This window comes from Sminthopsis crassicaudata, chromosome 1, assembly GCF_048593235.1.
Source record: "Sminthopsis crassicaudata isolate SCR6 chromosome 1, ASM4859323v1, whole genome shotgun sequence".
In the NCBI taxonomy this organism is placed as follows: domain Eukaryota; kingdom Metazoa; phylum Chordata; class Mammalia; order Dasyuromorphia; family Dasyuridae; genus Sminthopsis; species Sminthopsis crassicaudata.
This window is the reverse complement of record NC_133617.1, coordinates 458,476,766-458,495,984: the sequence shown is the minus strand read 5'-3', so window position 1 is coordinate 458,495,984 and position 19,219 is coordinate 458,476,766. Positions and strand designations below refer to the sequence as shown.

Here is a 19,219-nt window from a genome sequence, read left to right as displayed (position 1 = left end):
TTGTGTGAACCTTACTCTCATCAGAGTTGGCTCAAAGGGAAACTAATTGATATATTGTTTTACAGAGAATACTCCCTCACCTCACTAAAAAGTGGAAGAGAAAAAGGGAAAAGAAAAAGAGTAATAAAGAGAAGGTACAAAAAAGGAGACGGATAAGGAAGGAGGGAAGGATACTACAGAGGTAGGGCTGTGTGATGCGAGCGGGGCCCATAGATTTAATGCTTGGGAAGGCATTCAGGGGGAGCAAGGGGGGAAAAAAGCATAATCTGGGGATATTATGATGGCAGGAAATACAGAATTAGTCATTTTAACTGTAAATGTATAAGGGATAAACTCTCCCATTAAGCAGAGGCTGATAGCAGACTGGATCAAAACTCAGAATCATACAATATGTTGTTTACAGGAAACACATTTAAAGTAGGGAGATACATAAAGAGTAAAAGTAAAAGGCTGGAGCAAAATCTATTATGCTTCAGGTGAAGCCAAAAAACCAGGGGTAGCCACCCTTATCTCAGATCAAGCAAAAGCAAATTTCATCTAATTAAAAGAGATAAGGAAGGAAAATGTATCCTGCTAAAGGTAGCATAGACAATGAAGCCATATCAATACTGAATATATATGCACCAAGTGGTATAGCATCTAACTTCCTAAAGGAGAAGTTAAGAGAGTAATAAGAAAAAATAGACAGCAAAATTATAATAGTGGCAAATCTCAACCTTGCACTTTCAGAATTGGATAAATCAAACAACAAAGAAAAATAAGAAAGAAATTTAAGAGGTAAATAGAATATTAGAAAAATTAGGTATGATAGATCTTTTGAGAAAACTGAATGATGATAGAAAGGAATATACTTTCTTCTCAGCAGTTCATGGAACCTTTACAAAATTTGACTATATATTAGGACCGAAAGATCTCAATTAAATGTAGGAAGGAAGAAATAGTAAATGCTTTCTTATCAGATCACAATGCAATAAAAACTACATTCAATAAAAAAGTAGAGGTAAATAGACCAAAAAGTAATTGGAAACTAAATAATCTCATCTTAAAGGATGATTGGGTGAAACAGCAAATTATAGACACAATTATTAATTAATTAATCAATGTAATGAAAATGATGAGACATCATACCAAAATTTGTGGGATGCAGATAAAGTAGTAATAAGGGGAAATTTTATATCTTTAGAGGCTTACTTGAATAAAATAGAGAAAGAGAAGATCAATGAATTGGCCTTACAAATTAAAAAGCTAGAAAAAGACCAAATTAATAACCAGCAATCAAATATTAAACTTGAAATTCTAAAATTAAAAGGAGAAATTAATAATATTGAAAGTAAAAAAAAAACTGAATTAATAAATAAAACTAAGAGTTGGTTCTATGAAAAAACAAATAAATTAGATAAACTTTTTAGTAAATCTGATCAGAAAAAGGAAAGAAGAACATCAAATTGTTAGTCTTAAAAATGAAAAGGGGGAACTTTCCACCAATGAAGAGGAAATTAGAGCAATAATAAGGAGTTACTTTGGCCACCTTTATGCCAATAAATTTGATAACCTAAGGGAAATGTATGACTCCAAAATATAGGCTTCCCAGATTAAAAGAGGAGGAAGTCAATTGCTTAAATAGTTCCATTTCAGAAAAAGAAATACAGCAAGCTATTAATCAACTCCCTAAGAAAAAATCCCCAAGGGCCAGATGGATTTATATGGGAATTCTACCAAACATGAAAAGAACAATTAACCCCAATGTTATATAAACTATTTGAAAAAATAGGGAATGAAGGAGTCCTATCAAATTCCTTTTATTGTACAGACATGATATTGATACCTAAACCAGGTAGGTTGAAAACTGAGAAAGAAAACCCATCTCCTTAATGAATGTTGATACTACAATCTTAAATAAGATATTAGCAAAAAAACTACAGAAAATCATCCCCAGGATAATACACCATGATCAAGTCGGATTTATAGCAGGAATGAAGGGCTGGTTTAATATTAGGAAAACTATTAGTATAGTTGACCATATTAATAATCAAATTAACAAAAAACATATGATCATCTCAATAGATGCAGAAAAAGCATTTGTTAAAATACAATATGTAATCCTACTAAAAACACTTGAGAGTATAATAATAAATGGACTCTTCCTTAAAATAGTCAGGAGCATATATTTTAAACAGTCAGTAAGTATCATATGCAAACGGGATAAACTGGAACCTTTTCCAGTAAGATCAGGAGTGAAACAAGGTTGCCCACTATCACCATTACTATTCAATATTGTATTAGAAACGCTAGCCTTGGGAATAAGAGCCAAGAAAAAGATTAAAGGAATTTAGGGTAGGTAATGAGGAAATCAAACTATTCCTCTTTGCAGATAATATAATGGAATACATAGAGAACCCCGGAGATGTAATAAAAAGCTATTAGAAATAATCTACAACTTTAGCAAAGTTGCAGGATACAAAATAAATCCACATAAATCCTCAGCATTTTTATACATCACCAACGACGAAGGGAGGGGAAAATTTGGAAAAATGAATATAAGGGATAATGTCATAAAAAATTATTTATATATACTGTCAAAAAATTTATAATTATAAAATTAATTAAAAAAAAAAATGACCAGCAGGATGAATACAGTGAGGCTTGGAGAGACTTACATGAACTGATGCTGAGTGAAATGAGCAGAGCCAGGAGATCATTATATACTTCATCAGCGATACTGTATGAGGAGGTATTCTGATGGAAATGGATATCTTCAACAAAGAGAATATCTAATTCAGTTCCAATTGATGGACAGACTCAGCTACACTCAGAGAAAGAACACTAGGAAATGAGTGTAAACTGTTTGCACTTTTGTTTTTCTTCCCAGGTTATTTTTACCTTCTGAATCCAATTCTTCCTGTGCAACAAGAAATTCGTTTCTACACACATATATTGTATCTAGGATATACTATCAAACATTTAACATGCATGAGACTATCTGCCATCTAGGGGAGGGTATAGAGGGAAAATGGGAAAATTCGTAATAGATGTCAGTGCAAGGGATAATGGTGTAAAAAATTATCCATGTGTACTCTCAAAAAAAAGTTATAATTATAAAATTAATTTAAAAAATGTAATCTCTTTCCCCCATCAGGTTGTTTCTTAGCTTATTGATTATGTTGGAGTAATGAGCTTCTAAAGACTCCCTGGGCTGTCATCATGCCCCAAGTGTTTTTTGCCTGGGGCTCTGGAGCAAATCCTATTTCCCTGAGTTAATCTACATTCTGATGCCCAGTGGAGGCTTTTGTTGCATTTTGGACATAAGGTTTTGGGTCTTGTTCTCTTACCCTGTCTTCTCACTCTATCTCTATGCCAACATTGAGCTTTCAGATGCCCTACTTTATCACACTAAAAGCATCGATGAATCTCTACGGAAGTCCCTTGCCAAAAGTGATCCTGTCTTTCCATGTTCTGTATCATAGCCTGGGTATAAAAGATATTTGTGCCCAGTGTAGCACATCTTCTTATGATATCCTCTAAAGGAGTATCCTTGCATAGTCCTAGTATAATTCTTCTACAAACATCATTAGCATTTTCCTTAACAAATTGTCTTATCATAATTTCTGTTGCTTGATTTTTACCAATAGTTTGTATGACAGCTGTCTGAGACATCCCATGAAATCAGCACAGGGTTCATTTGGACCTTGTGCTATTTTAATGATGGCTCCCCTTCCAATCTTTTCTTCCTGGGAGGGTGCCTCATGTTTTGATAGCAGCAGAAGCATTTTGCTCATATGCTGTTATAGGGTAATTATTTTGCTCTAAAGTGTCTGCATAAGGACCTAAACCTAAATTTGTTCAAAGGTACCTGGTATATTAACTTCAGCTTGCCTATTTCATTGGGCTTTTATTTTATAGAGTACACTACACTCAGAAAGCCCCAATAAGTTTTGTTTAGATTGTAAACATGTCTTTGCTATTGATTTCTAATCATTAAGGGTTAAAATTTCAAAAGCCAAATTTTCTAATAATATCTTAACTTAAGATGATGTAGACCTATAAAGAGTACAAACCTTTTTTAGTTCTTTGATAATTTACAGATTCAAAGGCGTGTATCTTTTTCTTTCTTGACCTGAAGAGTCAAATTTTTCAATCACATGGTATGCTTCTATCCTCAAATCAGATGTATCTGTCCTTTCTCTTTTGCTTTAACTAATGCCTTTTGTAATTGTATCATAGGGGTAGACAAAGCTGCTGCATGGGTGGTGCTGATAATGTCATTGCCCCTCCCACTCCTCTTCCTTCCACCCAAGAAAATGAAATGTAGGGTGGAGGGTCAGGAGTGGGGAAATGCCCTAAGGGTGCTTGCTGGGAAGTACCACACTATACTTAACTTCTTTCTCCTCCAATTCTTCATGCTTTTTAGCTGCTTTGTCAGTAACATCCTCCTCCTGCTCTTTCTCCTCACACTTCCTTGTCTGGCTGTCCACATTAAAATGTTTTCTTATTTTAAAACGTGTGGGATTCCTTAAAGCCAATTTATTATGTGGTATATATAGAATGTTTCCTCATGAATTGAAACATGACCTATTCATTTAGTTGTTCTCCCACTAGTTTCCACATTTCTAAATTTTTCTAAATTTCTAATTTCTAAATGTTCTTCCTTAGAAAGCCAAGGAGAGTTGCACTCTAATATATTTGAGTCCAGTGATCTTCTTCCAAGTTATCAATAAAACTTGTTTCTTTACTAACCTAACTATGCATTCTATACACTCCCTTAAGGGTGGGAAAAGCTCTTTTCTTGGTATTTGCCCCATTTCAGCTGAAAAAAAATGACTAGTTTAATCCTTACCAAAGTTTCCTGCTTGTCTATTTTTGTACTCATATTTCTGGATCACAGTGGACAAGTGTCCACTGATTTATGATCACACCAATCAAACTGCTGAGTGTAGGCCCTTGAATGCAGAGCCTCAAAATTTAGTGTGCTTCTGATGAGAACTAGATAAGGGGTACCTAAATGAAATTAGGTTTAATTGAAGTCTAGTGGCAGGTTCAGGGTACAGGAAATCATGGAGCTCCCCTGCAACTCTTTGGATTCAGCACAAGGATCTAATAGCTGCTCAAGAGTCCCAAGTAAAGGAATTTATAGAACCAAAAACCTAGATTAATAAAAGAAGTTTATTATGGAGTTTGGAAGTAAGGTTAAAAGGTATTAGGTAAACAGAGGAAGACACCAGAGCCAGGGTGGTTCTGGTGGGCAGGAATCCTTTTAAATGGCAGGCATAAGGCTGCCATGTTTGGGACCTCTGCAAAGAGAGGACTCCAGTTTGGCTCTTTTTATAATATAGGGCTTTGGACAAGTTGAAGTGGCTCGTGGGTGGAGTCCCAGATTGACATCTGGCTGAGTTTCAGCCAGAGTTAGAATTTGAATTGAATTCAATGGGTTTCAGGACTGAGCCATATAACAAAGATGAAAACTGTTTGTGTTTAGGGTGAAGTCCCTTCCCTGAGGCAGGATCCAAGGAGATTTTTTCTTTTTTTAAGAGTTTTGGGGCTTCCTCATCATTCCCCCTTTAAGCAGTTAAAACTTAAATTCATTTAAAGGAAAAGAAGATTTGGGGCAGAGTCCCTTATTGAGGCAAGGTTGAAGATTTTCTCCAAGAAAGTACCGCGTTCCCCTCTTCATTCCCCCCTCAAGCAGTCATCTCCAGATGCATGTGGGAAAAGGGGTGATGATCTCCTCATAACTGCTTCTAGCTGACAATGGTCAAAGAGATTTGGGGGTTCATGCCAGGAGGTGAGGTGTGAGGTGTGGGTGATGGCAGCAGGGCCTCTAAGGGCTGTTTGTCCCAGTCTATAAAGTTCTGTTGTCTCCAGAGACTGCCGATTGCTCTCTGGTCTAGAGGAGACACTTCTTCCTCCAGAGAGCCGCCTCAACTCTGGCCTAGAGCAGAGACTCTTCTTTCCTCCAGAGAGCTACCTCAAGTCTGGTCCAGACAAGATCCTCTATCGCTTGAGTGCCGCCCTCTTTTATCCTCCCAGAGAATGGGCATGGGATAACGCAAGGGCTTCTGGGAAAAATTATTTCAACCAATGAACTTGCTCCTCCTAAGCATGCAAGCTCCTCCCCAGGAGTTCACAAGTAAAACTCCCAGTAAAGGCCAGAACTAGAGAATTGTTAAGTACCAACTTAGCACTTAGTAAGAACCTAACATCTCCCCCTTCCTTTTGATTAAGAATATAGGGTGGTCATGACCTTGAAACATAAATCCATCAATATGGGAGGCATTACACATAATTACATAGATTACATAAACACATAGTAACATAGTAACATAATATATGCTAGAAGTTATGTAACAAATAACATGATCAAATAATGATAAATTGAAAATTTATAAATATCCATAAGTCCATTGTCTATTAGTCTCATTTTGTATTAGGAAATCCAATGATTCCTGCTGGTTTTAAAGTTCTTTAACAGTCTTCTTATTAGCCATGCTCTTTCAGTGTCAGATGTTTCTTAGATTTTCTCCTTTGTTTTGAGGTCTTTCTCTTTTTCTGTCTCTCTCTGATGGACAAGGCAAATACGACTTGTTGGCACCCATCTAATTCCTTCTCCATCTGAAGAAATACAAGCAAACCCTCTCCCCCAGGCAGTTAACCTATCTGGTCTCTTCCAATCACCACTTTCTGCGTCTCTCCACATCACTTGGCGATTATCTAAGGACAGTGGAGCTGCTCACACTGGACAGTGCCCTTCCAGTGGGTTATAAAACCTGTCTGCTGGAGCCAGTGCATCTTTGTCAAAAATTAGAAAATTCATGGTATAGAGAACTAAATTTAGAAGTTCTCTAGGATTACCTGTGGCTCCCCCTTTCTTTTGTTTTTGGAGGAGTGCCTTAATGTCTCTGTTTCTTCTCTCTACTATTGCCTGACCTTGTGGATTAAAAGGTAGTCCAGTAGTGTGTAAAATCTTATACTGTGCACAGAAGTGCACAAAATGTTTAGAACTATATGCAAGTCCATTATCTGTTTTTATTTCTTGTGGCACACCCATAATTGCAAATGCTTGGATAAGGAATTCAGTGACCACTCGGGCTTTCTCTTTTGCTGTTGGCACTGCAAAAGTGAATCCTGAAAAGGTATCTACTACCATGTGGATGAAAGACAGACGACCAAAAGATTTATAATGGGTCACATCCATTTGCCAGATTTCATTGGGTCTCAAACCAAGAGGATTCTTCCCTGGAGGGAGTGTAGGAGCATGGAAAGGGAGACAAGCTATACAGCTTTTTACTATGCTCCTAGCTTCCTCTCTTGTTATTCCAAATTGTAAACGTAAAGCTCGAGCAGCTTGATGATATTTAGAATGAGATTCTTGGGCTTCCTGAAATAAAGGAGTACTGGCTAAGGCTATCTGCTTTTGAATTTCCATCAAAAATAGGACCTGGAAGTCCACTATGTGAGTGGACATTCAAGATATAAATCTTGCCTGGATGTTTTCTCACTTGCTCTTGAAGTTCCTTAAAGAGCTGATAAATATTAGAGGCTGCAAATTTTATTTGGGCTGTGGCAATTCTTTGTACCACACCTACTGAATAGGCTGAATCAGTAATTATATTTATGTCTCCTGGATAATAAGTAAGAGCTAGCATGATAGCAAATGATTTATTTTGTTGAGTGGACTGAAAAAGAGTCCTGACTACTCTCTTTATGGTTAAATCATGAGAGTATACAGCACAAATATTTTCTTTGGAGGCGTCTGTAAAGATTGTTGGTCCTTTAAGAGGAACCTTAGAAACCTTTTCTTCAAAAATCCATTGCCAATTATATAGTAGCCAGGTTATCTTTAACGGAGACCCATGTGCAAAATTTGGAGCTATGGCCAATAAAATTTGCCACTCTGGGATGGTCTCACAGCATACATTAATTTGTGCATTAGTACAATGCACAAATGGACACAAAAAATGTGTACATTTTTTCAGGATTTATTCCACATAATTGTGCTGCTCTCTTAATAGCCTTTAATAAAATTCTAGCCACAAGCACTGGGTAAGGAGTAAGGCTTTGTTCTGGTTGTGCTTGGAGATTCACCCTCTCAATCACACTGTCTCCTTGATGAAGGACTGTTGTGTGTGCCTCTTGTGTAGCAAAAACTGATATTTCCATGGGTTTTTGAGTGACTCTTTCAACCACATTTGGATAAAGCCAGTTCAACTTCTCTCAAAGCCTCTTTTGCTTCTTTTGTAACCTGGCGTGGTGAATTTAAAGCACTGTCTCCCCTTAAAATATTATATAGAGGTTGCAGTTGATTGGTAGTTTGGCCTAACACTGGACGCATCCATTGGATATCTCCTATTAATTTTTGGAAATCTTCCAAATCACTATTGATCAGAGAAATGCAAATTAAGACAACTCTGAGATACCACTACATAACTGTCAGATTGGCTAAGATGACAGGGACAAATAACAATGAATGTTGGAGGGGATGTGGGAAAACTGGGACACTGATGCATTGTTGGTGGAGTTATGAAAGAATCCAACCAGTCTGGGGAGCAATCTGGAATTATGCCCAAAAAGTTATCAAAATGTGCATACCCTTTGAACCAGCAGTGCTACTACTGGGCTTATATCCCAAGGAAATGCTCAAGAAGGAAAGGGACCTGTATGTGCCAAAATGTTTGTGGCAGCCCTTTTTGTAGTGGCTAGAAACTGGACAATGAATGGATGTCCATCAATTGGAGAATGGTTGGGTAAATTATGGTATATGAATGTTATGGAATATTATTGTTCTGTAAGAAATGACCAACAGGAGGAATACAGAGAGGCTTGGAGAGACTTACATCAACTGATGCTGAGTGAAATGAGCAGAACTAGGGGATCATTATACACTTCAACAATGATACTGTATGAGGATGTATTCTGATGTAAGTGGATATCTTCAACATAGAGAAAAGCTAATCCAATTCCAATTGATCAATGATGGACAGAATCAGCTACATCCAGAAAATGAACACTGGGAAATGAGTGTAAACTGTGAGCATTGTTTTTTGTTTGTTTGTTTGTTTGTTTTGTTTTGTTCTGTTTTGTTTCCCTTCCCAGATTATTTTTTTACCTTGTGAATACAATCCTTCCTTTGCAACAACAACAACAAAATTAGGTTCTGCACATATATATATTTTACCAAGCTTATACTATAAGATATTTAATATGTATGGGAATGCCTGCCATCGAGGGGAGGGGATGGAGGGAAGGAGGGGAAAAACTAGGAACATAAGGGAGTACAAGGGATAATGTTGTAAAAAAAAATTACCTATGCATATGTACTGTCAAAGAAAATGTTATAATTATAAAAATTAATAAAAAACAAAAAAAAACAAAAAACAAAGAAAATAAAACTAAATAAAAAGAAAAATACATCAGTTTCCAATTTTCCTAGTAGATAACAATCCTTTCTTTTTGCTTGTGTTTTACAATATTGACAACACCTATTAAGGCCACTGCATCTATCTATTAGCTTGTCCATAGCCATATAACAGCATAAATGTGGTTGACTGTTTTTTGGTAGCAGTTTCAATTAGAAGCACATAATGAAATTCATCAATCATGCCAATACAAATGCACTTTGAACCATCTACAATATCACTATATATGAAGAGCTGTATTTGGAATTAATACATGTACATTTTGTGTGGTTATTTGCAAAACAAAAGATCTTTTCTATTCATAAAAAAATAAAGAAAAAGGAACCTACCCTCATTTGATTTTTTAAAAAAATAAATTTTCTGGTGGAGAAAAACTTAAGATGAAGTAGCAAGTATGGCAAGCTAGAAATAGAGCTATGAGACTATGAAAAACTTACAATTTCTTGGAGATTTTTGTAAACATTCTGACCTCAAAGAAATGCGTGTTTTAACACTTGGTTTTGGTGACTGCTGCTATATAATATAGCAAAATTAGACACAATCTATTTCCTAAAGCTTGGAAAAGTACTGAATACTTTGTTGTATTAATGTAATGTGTTGCAAAATGCCATTTATGAAAAATACAAAAAATATGAAAACATTTATAAAGGGATATAAAATAAGACCAAAATAAGTATAACCATTAACTACAACCTTCTTTTTATTAAAAATCTATTATAGCATCAATTTCAAAAGAGACCAGATAAAATTTCTCTACTTATTATTTTGTCAAAATCAATATTAGATTTTCAATCAAAGCACATGGTTCTTGTTCTAGGGTTCTATATGAGATATGCTTCATATTTTCTTTGTTAATTGATATAATTGTATTTTTTGAAAATGTTCTTGTGTCTAAGGTGATTAAAAGAAAAAAAATATCTAAACTTTGTAGGTAGACAGAATCTGCACAGAACTATAGTCAATAAAGTAAAACTCTAGAAGTTCTAAAATCAGTTCTAATGCTCTGTTTCTTTTCTTTTTATCATTTTTGTTTTGTTTTCAAGGGAAACTATATTGGTGGAGTCAATTTGATTTCATGCTTCTTTCACTATAATGCTATCCTCAGTGACCAATACCATATTCTAGCTGGCTGCACTGTAATGAAACATTCACAATATGATTTCTCCAGCCCTTTTCCTGGGCTAGTTTTACTGCATAAACCATCCAGACAGTTACCTTGTGCCCTTACCTACTGTAGCTCTTTATCAACAATGCCTCTAAAATGTCCCATAGTATTGGAGTATATTCCATCTAGTGTGGAAATGCATCATTCCCCCCCCCCCATATTTTAAACTTTTCAGGTAGCAGGTTGACTTCTCTGAAACCACCCTGCCTACAATTTTGAAGAGGTTCAGGAGGACTATAAAAAATTGGAGTCTTATTTAGACCCACACCACACTGTGTTTCATGTCATGAAATAATATTTTTGAAAAGGTTTAATATCTTATTTGAAGCAGTTCTTACTTTTTCAGTGCAGTGAAGATTGTAAGTGTAGTTGTACTGATTAAAATATCAGATATACATATATATGTATGTATATGTACATATATACATATATATTATATATATATATATAATATATATGTATATATTTCTCCTTCATTCTCTATATGCGGATCTTATTGGTTCTTCCTTTGAAATTCTCCTTATTCATTATTCCAACTTTCAGATCCCGTGCATTTCCTGCTTGGCTTGCAGCAGCAACTGACTAGTTGCTATTAGTGACTTTATTTTCTCTTCTAATACCTATTTTATTATGAGCTCCATGAAAGCATGGACCGATTTCATGTTTCTTTGTATTTCAGGTGCTTAGTATAGTGCCTAGAACAGATAATTACTTAATAAATACTTGCTAATCCATTATACATGCTATTGCTGGCAAGGTCCCACATAAATTGCCCATGAAAGCTCCAGTAACAGGATTTGTATATAAGTCCTTGTTGTACCTCCAACTATACACATTTCATCAATATGAAAGACAACTAGTTATAGTAGTTAGAGTTTTAGAATTGAGTCAGGAAGACTGGGATTACTGTAAAACTGGTGAGGATTTACTGAGCCAAAGCAAGTGCTGCTAAATTCTTCACAAGTTATGCCAAACTTGGAAATTAAGTAAACCTAGATAAGCACTTGATACAGTGGATGTGCTCATGTATATAAATGTATATAAGTGGCAAACAACAGAGCTCTTGATTGGTTTTGATTTTTTCCCCAGTCTCAAAACAATTATAAATAATTAACCTAATTTTTTTTGTCTCTGTCTCTATTTGTCTCTGCCTCTCTTCTCCATCTATTGAGATTATAAATGATTTAGAAGAACATAGGATAATTTACTCCTCAGACCTGTGGAGGAGGAAGGAATTTGTCACCAAAGAAGAATTAGATATCATTATTGATCACAAAATAGAAAATTTTGATTATATCAAGTTAAAAAGCTTTTGTACAAACAAAATAGACACGATTTGAAGGGAAGAAATAAACTAGAAAAACATGTTTACAGTTAAATGTTCTGATAAAGGCCTCATTTCCAAAATATATACAGAATTGACTCTAATTTATAAGAAATATAAGAAATTTATAAGAAAGAAAACCATTCTCCAATTGGTAAATGGTCAAAGGATATGAACAATTTTCAGATGACAAAATTGAAACTATTTGTACTCATATGAAAAAGTTTTCCAAATAATAATTGATCAGAGAAATGCAAATTAAGACAACTATGAGATACCACTACACACCTTAGCCACAGATTGACTAAGATGATAGGAAAAGATAATGATGAATGTTGGAGGAGATGTGAGAAACCTGAGTCACTGATACATTATTGATGGAGTTGGGAACGGATCCAACCATTCTGGAAAGCTGTGCATATTCTTTGATTCAGAGGTGTTACTACTGGGCTTATATCCCAAGAGATAGTAAAGAAGGGAAAGGGATTTGTATGTGCAAAAAATGTTTGTGGCAGTCTTTTTGATAGTGAGTAGAAACCCAGAAACTGAATGGATACCCATTAATTGGAGAATAACTGAGTAAATTGTGGTATATGAATGTTATTGAATATTGTTGTTCTGCAAGAAATGACCAGCAGCGTGACTACAGAGAGACTTGGAGAGACTTACATGAATTAATGCTAAGAACCAGAAGATCATTATATACTTCAACAACAATACTATATGAGGATCAATTATGATGGAAGTTGCTATCTTCGACAATGAAAGGATCCAAATCAGTTCCAATTGATCAGTGCTAAACAGAATTAGCTACACCCAGTGAAAGAACACTGGGAAATGAGTGTAGACCACACCATAACATTTGCACTCTTTCTGTTGTTTGCTTCCATTTTTGTTTTTCTTCCCAGGCTATTTTTACCTTCTTTCTAAATCAATTTTTTTCTTGTTCAACAAGATAACTGTATAAATATGTGTATATATGTATATTGTATTTAACATATAATTTAACATGTTTAACACATATGGGACTGCCTGGTGGAGGGAAGGAAGGGAAAAGTTGGAACAGAAGTTTTTGCAAGGATCAATGTTGAAAACTTACTCATGCATATGTTTTGTCAATAAAAAGCTATAATAATAAAAAATAAAAAGAATTTCTGTGACCAAGAGATAATTGTCAAATAAGAATCAGATAGACTGATTCTCATACTAAAGTATTTTATTGGACTTAAACCTTTCCAGTTTGGTAGAATCGGAGCTGTTACTTCACTAATATATCCTTTTATTTTTATTATTATTTAAAAAAAGATAAAGACAAGGTCTCCCAATTCTGACTAGGCTGGAAGTACAGTGTCTACTTACTCTGGTCCAAATCCAATACTGACTGCCATGGAAGTTTTAACTTGTTCATTTTTTTTTTCTAACTAGCTACCCACTCTTGGAGATCCACTACATTGGTCCCACACTTGGCGTGGATACAGGATTAACATAAAATAACTCAAAACTTCCAAATTAACTGATTTCAGCATCCCTTTTCCCCATAGTAGCAACGTTTCAGTCATATGCCACTATGTTCAGCTAGTGTCTCCTGTCAGAACTCAGTATTGTTTCTACTCCACAGTGAGATATCAGAATAGGACTTTACTGAAGGCATACACTGAAAAAAAGATAAATGTTTGATCCATTATACCTACAAAAATAAATTGCATATTTTTGAGTTCTTTCCAATAATAGAAATATTAATTCCTATTTACATTTTCAGAAAAATAATAGTTTTTTTCTAAAAAAAATTATGATATAGATTTTTAGTTCCTGCATGAAGTAGATAAAGGCTGTATTTTACAATCTGAATAGGAAAAGGAATTTAATGTGTATGACTTATCTGCTCATTTTCTAGTATAATATATTCTATATGCCTTCAATGTGTTCATGATAGCTAACACTGCAGCAATAATGAGAAAAATGAATCATTAATCCAAATGTTCTTACTCACTGGGGTCAGTTTATTTGATTTTGTTTCTTTGTCCTTCTTTGAGGACAAATAATTGATTTGTCAGGGTCCTAATTTGAGCTAGTGGAACATTTAATATAATAAAAGTAGCTTATAGGTAGGAAAAAAGATTCCCTAAAACTTTGTTAAACTATGTCTTATAAAATTTAATCATAACAGAAACTATTTTTGTAAGGTAATCATTGTAAGATTAAAAGGAAAATAAGTAAAACTAAGTAGTGCAGAGAAAATGGTGCTTTGTTCCCCACATGCCAAAATTTAGGGCAATATAATTCTTTACCTCTCCTTCCATTACTTTGTAGTCCTTTACTGGTATCCAGTGAAAAATCCCAAAAAAGTCATCAGTCATTTTCCCTAAACAGCAAACCCAATGAGGAATGAACAATTAACAAAAGAACACAAATTAATGCACATATTTAAAAGTTAGAATATTGACCATGTTTAATTAATATTCATACAATAATGTTCAGGGTGCAAAATGATCTGTTAACAGTGATTATGTATAAAATGATGATGAGTGAATCTATGATAATCTGTTAATTCAATAGTTTTATTTCTGTTCTGCTAAACTGATTATATAAATATGTTATTATGGCTGTTTGTTTGTGATTAATTTTGTTGACATTAAATTAATGAACTAATTAGTAATTGTTTAAATGGGCTTTTTTAAAAAGCAACATAGCTTTTTTTTTTTTTTTTTCTCATTTTTTTTTAATTATATATATATATATATATATATATTTTATAATATTATCCCTTGTATTCATTTTTCCAATTTACCCCCCCTCCCTTTATTCCCTCCCCCCGACGACAGGCAATACCACACATTTTACATGTGTTACAATATAGTCTAGGTACACTACATGTGTGCGAATATCACTTTCTTGTTGCACAATAAACATTAGAATCAGAAGGTACATGCAACCTGGGCAGACAGATATTAGTGCTAACAATTTTCATTCCCCTCCCAGTGTTTCTTCTCTGGGTGCAGCTACCTCTGTCCATCATTGATCAACTGGAAGTGAGTTGGATCTTCTTTATGTTGAAGATTTCCACTTCCATCAGAATACATCCTCATACAGTATTGTTGTTAAAGTGTACAGTGATCTTCTGGTTCTGCTCATTTCACTCAGCATCAGTTGATTTAAGTCTCTCCAGGCCTCTCTATATTCCTCCTGCTGGTCATTTCTTACCGAGCAATAATATTCCATAACCTTCATATACCACAATTTACCCAACCATTCTCCAACTGATGGACATCCATTCATCCTCCAGTTTCTAGCTACAACAAAAAGAGCTGCCACAAACATTTTGGCACATATATGTCTCTTTCTGCTCTTTAGTATTTCTTTGGGATATAATCCCAGTAGTAGCGCTGCTGGGTCAAAGGGTATGCACAGTTTGATAACTTTTTGGGCATAATTCCAGATTGCTCTCCAGAATGGCTGGATTCTTTCACAACTCCACCAGCAATGTATTAGTGTCCCAGTTTCCCCACATCCCCTCCAACATTTGTCATTATTTGTTCCTGTCATCTTAGCCAATCTGACAGGTGTGTAGTGGTATCTCAGAGTGGTCTTAATTTGCATTTCTCTGATCAGTAGTGATTTGGAACACTCTTTCATGTGAGTGGATATAGTTTCAATTTCTTCCTCTGAGAATTGTCTGTTCATATCCTTTGACCATTTATCAATTGGAGAATGGTTCGGTTTCTTATAAATTTGGGTCAGTTCTCTATATATTTTGGAAATGAGACCTTTGTCAGAACCTTTGTTTTTAAAAATATTTTCCCAATTTGTTACTTCCCTTCTAATCTTGTTTGCATTAGTATTATTTGTACAGAAACTTTTTAGTTTGATGTAATCAAAATCTTCTATTTTGTGATCAATAATGATCTCTAGTTCTCCTCTGGTCATAAATTCCTTCCTCCTCCACAAGTCTGAGAGGTAGATTATCCTCTGTTCCTCTAATCTATTTATTATCTCCCTCTTTATGCCTAAATCATGGACCCATTTTGATCTTATCTTGGTATATGGTGTTAAGTGTGGATCCATATCTAATTTCTGCCATACTAATTTCCAGTTTTCCCAACAGTTTTTTCCGAATAATGAATTTTTATCCTTAATGTTGGAATCTTTGGGTTTGTCAAAGATTAGATTGCTATAGATGTACCCTTTTTTGTCCTTTGTATCTAATCTGTTCCACTGATCTACCGGTCTATTTCGTAGCCAATACCAAATGGTTTTGGTGACTGCTGCTATATAATATAGCTTTAGATCAGGTACACTTAGACCACCTTCCTCTGAGTTTTTTTTCATTAGTTCCCTTGCAATTCTTGACCTTTTATTCTTCCATATGAATTTTGTTGTTATTTTTTCTAGGTCATTAAAATAGTTTCTTGGGAGTCTGATTGGTATAGCACTAAATAAATAGATTAGTTTGGGGAGTATTGTCATCTTTATTATATTCGCTCGGCCTATCCAAGAGCACTGAATGTCTTTCCAATTATTTAAATCTGATTTTATTTTTGTGGCAAGTGTTTTGTAATTTTTCTTATATAATTCCTGACTTTTCTTTGGTAGATGGATTCCCAAATATTTTATACTCTCAACATTTGTTTGGAATGGAATTTCTCTTTGTATCTCTTGCTGTTGCATTTTGTTAGTGATATATAAAAATGCCGAGGATTTATGTGGATTTATTTTGTATCCTGCCACTTTGCTGAAATTTTGAATTATTTCTAGTAGCTTTTTAGCAGAGTCTTTGGGGTTCTCTAAGTATACCATCATGTCATCTGCAAAAAGTGATAGTTTGATTTCCTCATTTCCTACTCTAATTCCTTGAATCTCTTTCTCGGCTCTTATTGCCAAGGCTAGCGTTTCTAGTACTATATTGAATAGTAATGGTGATAGTGGGCAACCTTGTTTCACTCCTGATCTTACTGGGAAAGGTTGCAGTTTATTTCTATTGCATATTATGCTTACTGACGGTCTTAAATATATACTCCTAATTATTCTAAGGAATAATCCATTTATTCCTATACTCTCAAGAGTTTTTAGTAGGAATGGATGTTGGATTTTGTCAAATGCTTTTTCTGCATCTATTGAGATGATCATATGGTTCTTATTAATTTGATTATTAATATGGTCAATTATATTAATAGTTTTCCTAATATTAAACCAGCCCTGCATTCCTGGAATAAATCCTACTTGATCATAGTGTATTATCTTGGAGATGATTTTCTGAAGTCTTTTTGCTAATATCTTATTTAAGATTTTAGCATCAATATTCATTAAGGAGATTGGTCTATAATTTTCTTTCTCAGTTTTCGATCTACCAGGTTTAGGTATCAGTACCATGTCTGTGTCATAAAAGGAGTTTGGTAGGACTCCTTCATCCCCTATTTTTTCAAATAATTTATATAACATTGGGGCTAATTATTCTTTAAATGTTTGGTAGAATTCACATGTGAATCCATCTGGCCCTGGGGATTTTTTCCTGGGGAGTTGATTAATAGCTTGTTCTATTTCTTTTTCTGAAATGGGACTATTTAAGCAATTTATCTCCTCCTCTGTTAATCTAGGGAGCCTATATTTTTGGAGAAAGTCATCCATTTCACTTAAGTTATCAAATTTATTGGCATAAAGTTGGGCAAAGTAACTCCTTATTATTTCTCTAATTTCCTCTTCATTGGTGGAAAGATCCCCCTTTTCATTTGTAAGACTATCAATTTGATTTTCCTCTTTCTTTTTTTTGATCAAATTTACCAAAGGTTTATCTATTTTATTGGCTTTTTCATAAAACCAACTCTTGGTTTTATTTATTAATTCAATAGTTTTTTTACTTTCAATTTTATTGATTTCTCCTTTTAATTTTTGTATTTCGAGTTTAATTTTTGGTTGGGGGTTTATAATTTGGTCTTTTTCTAGCCTTTTAAGTTGTAAGCCCAATTCGTTAATCTTCTCTTTCTCAATTTTCTTCAAATAAGCCTCTAAAGATATAAAATTTCCCCTTATTACTGCTTTAGCTGCATCCCAAAGATTTTGATATGATGTCTCATCATTATCATTATCTTGGGTGAAATTGTTAATTGTTTCTATAATTTGCTCTTTCACCCAGTCATTCTTTAAGATGAGATTATTCAGTTTCCAATTACTTTTTGGTCTATTTACCCCTAACTTTTTACTGAATGTAGCTTTTATTGCATTGTGATCTGAGAAGAAGGCATTTATTATTTCTGCCTTCCTACATTTAATTTTGAGATCTTTATGTCCTAATATATGGTCAATTTTTGTATAGGATCCATGAACTGCTGAGAAGAAAGTATATTCCTTCCTATTGCCATTCAGTTTTCTCCAAAGGTCTATCATACCTAGTTTTTCTAATGTTCTATTTACTTTTTTAATTTCTTTCTTGTTTGTTTTGTGGTTTGATTTGTCTAAATCTGAGAGTGCAAGGTTGAGATCTCCCACTATTATAGTTTTACTGTCTATTTCTTCTTGCAGTTCTCTTAACTTTTCCTTTAGAAAGTTAGATGCAATACCACTTGGTGCATATATGTTTAGTATTGATATGGCTTCATTATTTATGCTACCTTTCAGCAGGATATAGTTTCCTTCCTTATCTTTTTTAACGAGATCTACTTCTGCTTTTGCTTGATCTGAGATAAGGATAGCTACCCCTGCTTTTTTGGCTTTACCTGAAGCATAATAAGCTCTGTTCCAACCTTTTACCTTTACTCTGTATGTATCTCCCTGCTTTAAGTGTGTTTCCTGTAGACAACATATTGTAGGGTTCTGCTTTTTGATCCAATCTGCTATCCGTCTCCGTTTGATGGGATCGTTCATCCCATTTACATTTACAGTTAAAATTACTAATTCTGTATTTCCTGCCATCGTATTATCCCCAGATTATACTTTTTTCCCTTGACCCCCCTGATCCCCCTCCCCGATATTTAATTTACAGACCCCCCTTGTGACGCGCAACCCTCCCTCTTTTTTTTTTTTTTTTTTTTTAGGATCCCTCCCCCCTCCCTCCAAGTCCCTTCACTTATTCTCCTTTTCCTTTCCCCTTTTCCTCTCCCCCCTTTTAATGAGGTGAGAGAAAATTCTCTGAAAAACAAATATGTTAATTATTTACTCTTTGAGCCTCTTCTGATGAGAGTAAGATTCACACAATGATTCTCCCCCTCACTAAGTTCCCTCAGATATGGTGTATTTTCTATGTCTCTTCCTGGGATGTAGTTTCCCTCTTTTTATCACTCCTTCCCCTTTTTCTGAACCGACCTCCTTCCCTTTACCACACCCCCCTTT

At 34.6% G+C, this 19,219-nt stretch overlaps 1 protein-coding gene across 21 annotated transcripts in view; it reads left to right on the top strand.

Annotated features, from left to right (window-relative positions):
* The window catches only part of LINGO2 (leucine rich repeat and Ig domain containing 2), a 1,288,153-nt gene that overhangs the window by 375,187 nt on the left and 893,747 nt on the right, over positions 1-19,219 (top strand). The gene's annotated exons all lie outside the window — the stretch shown is intronic.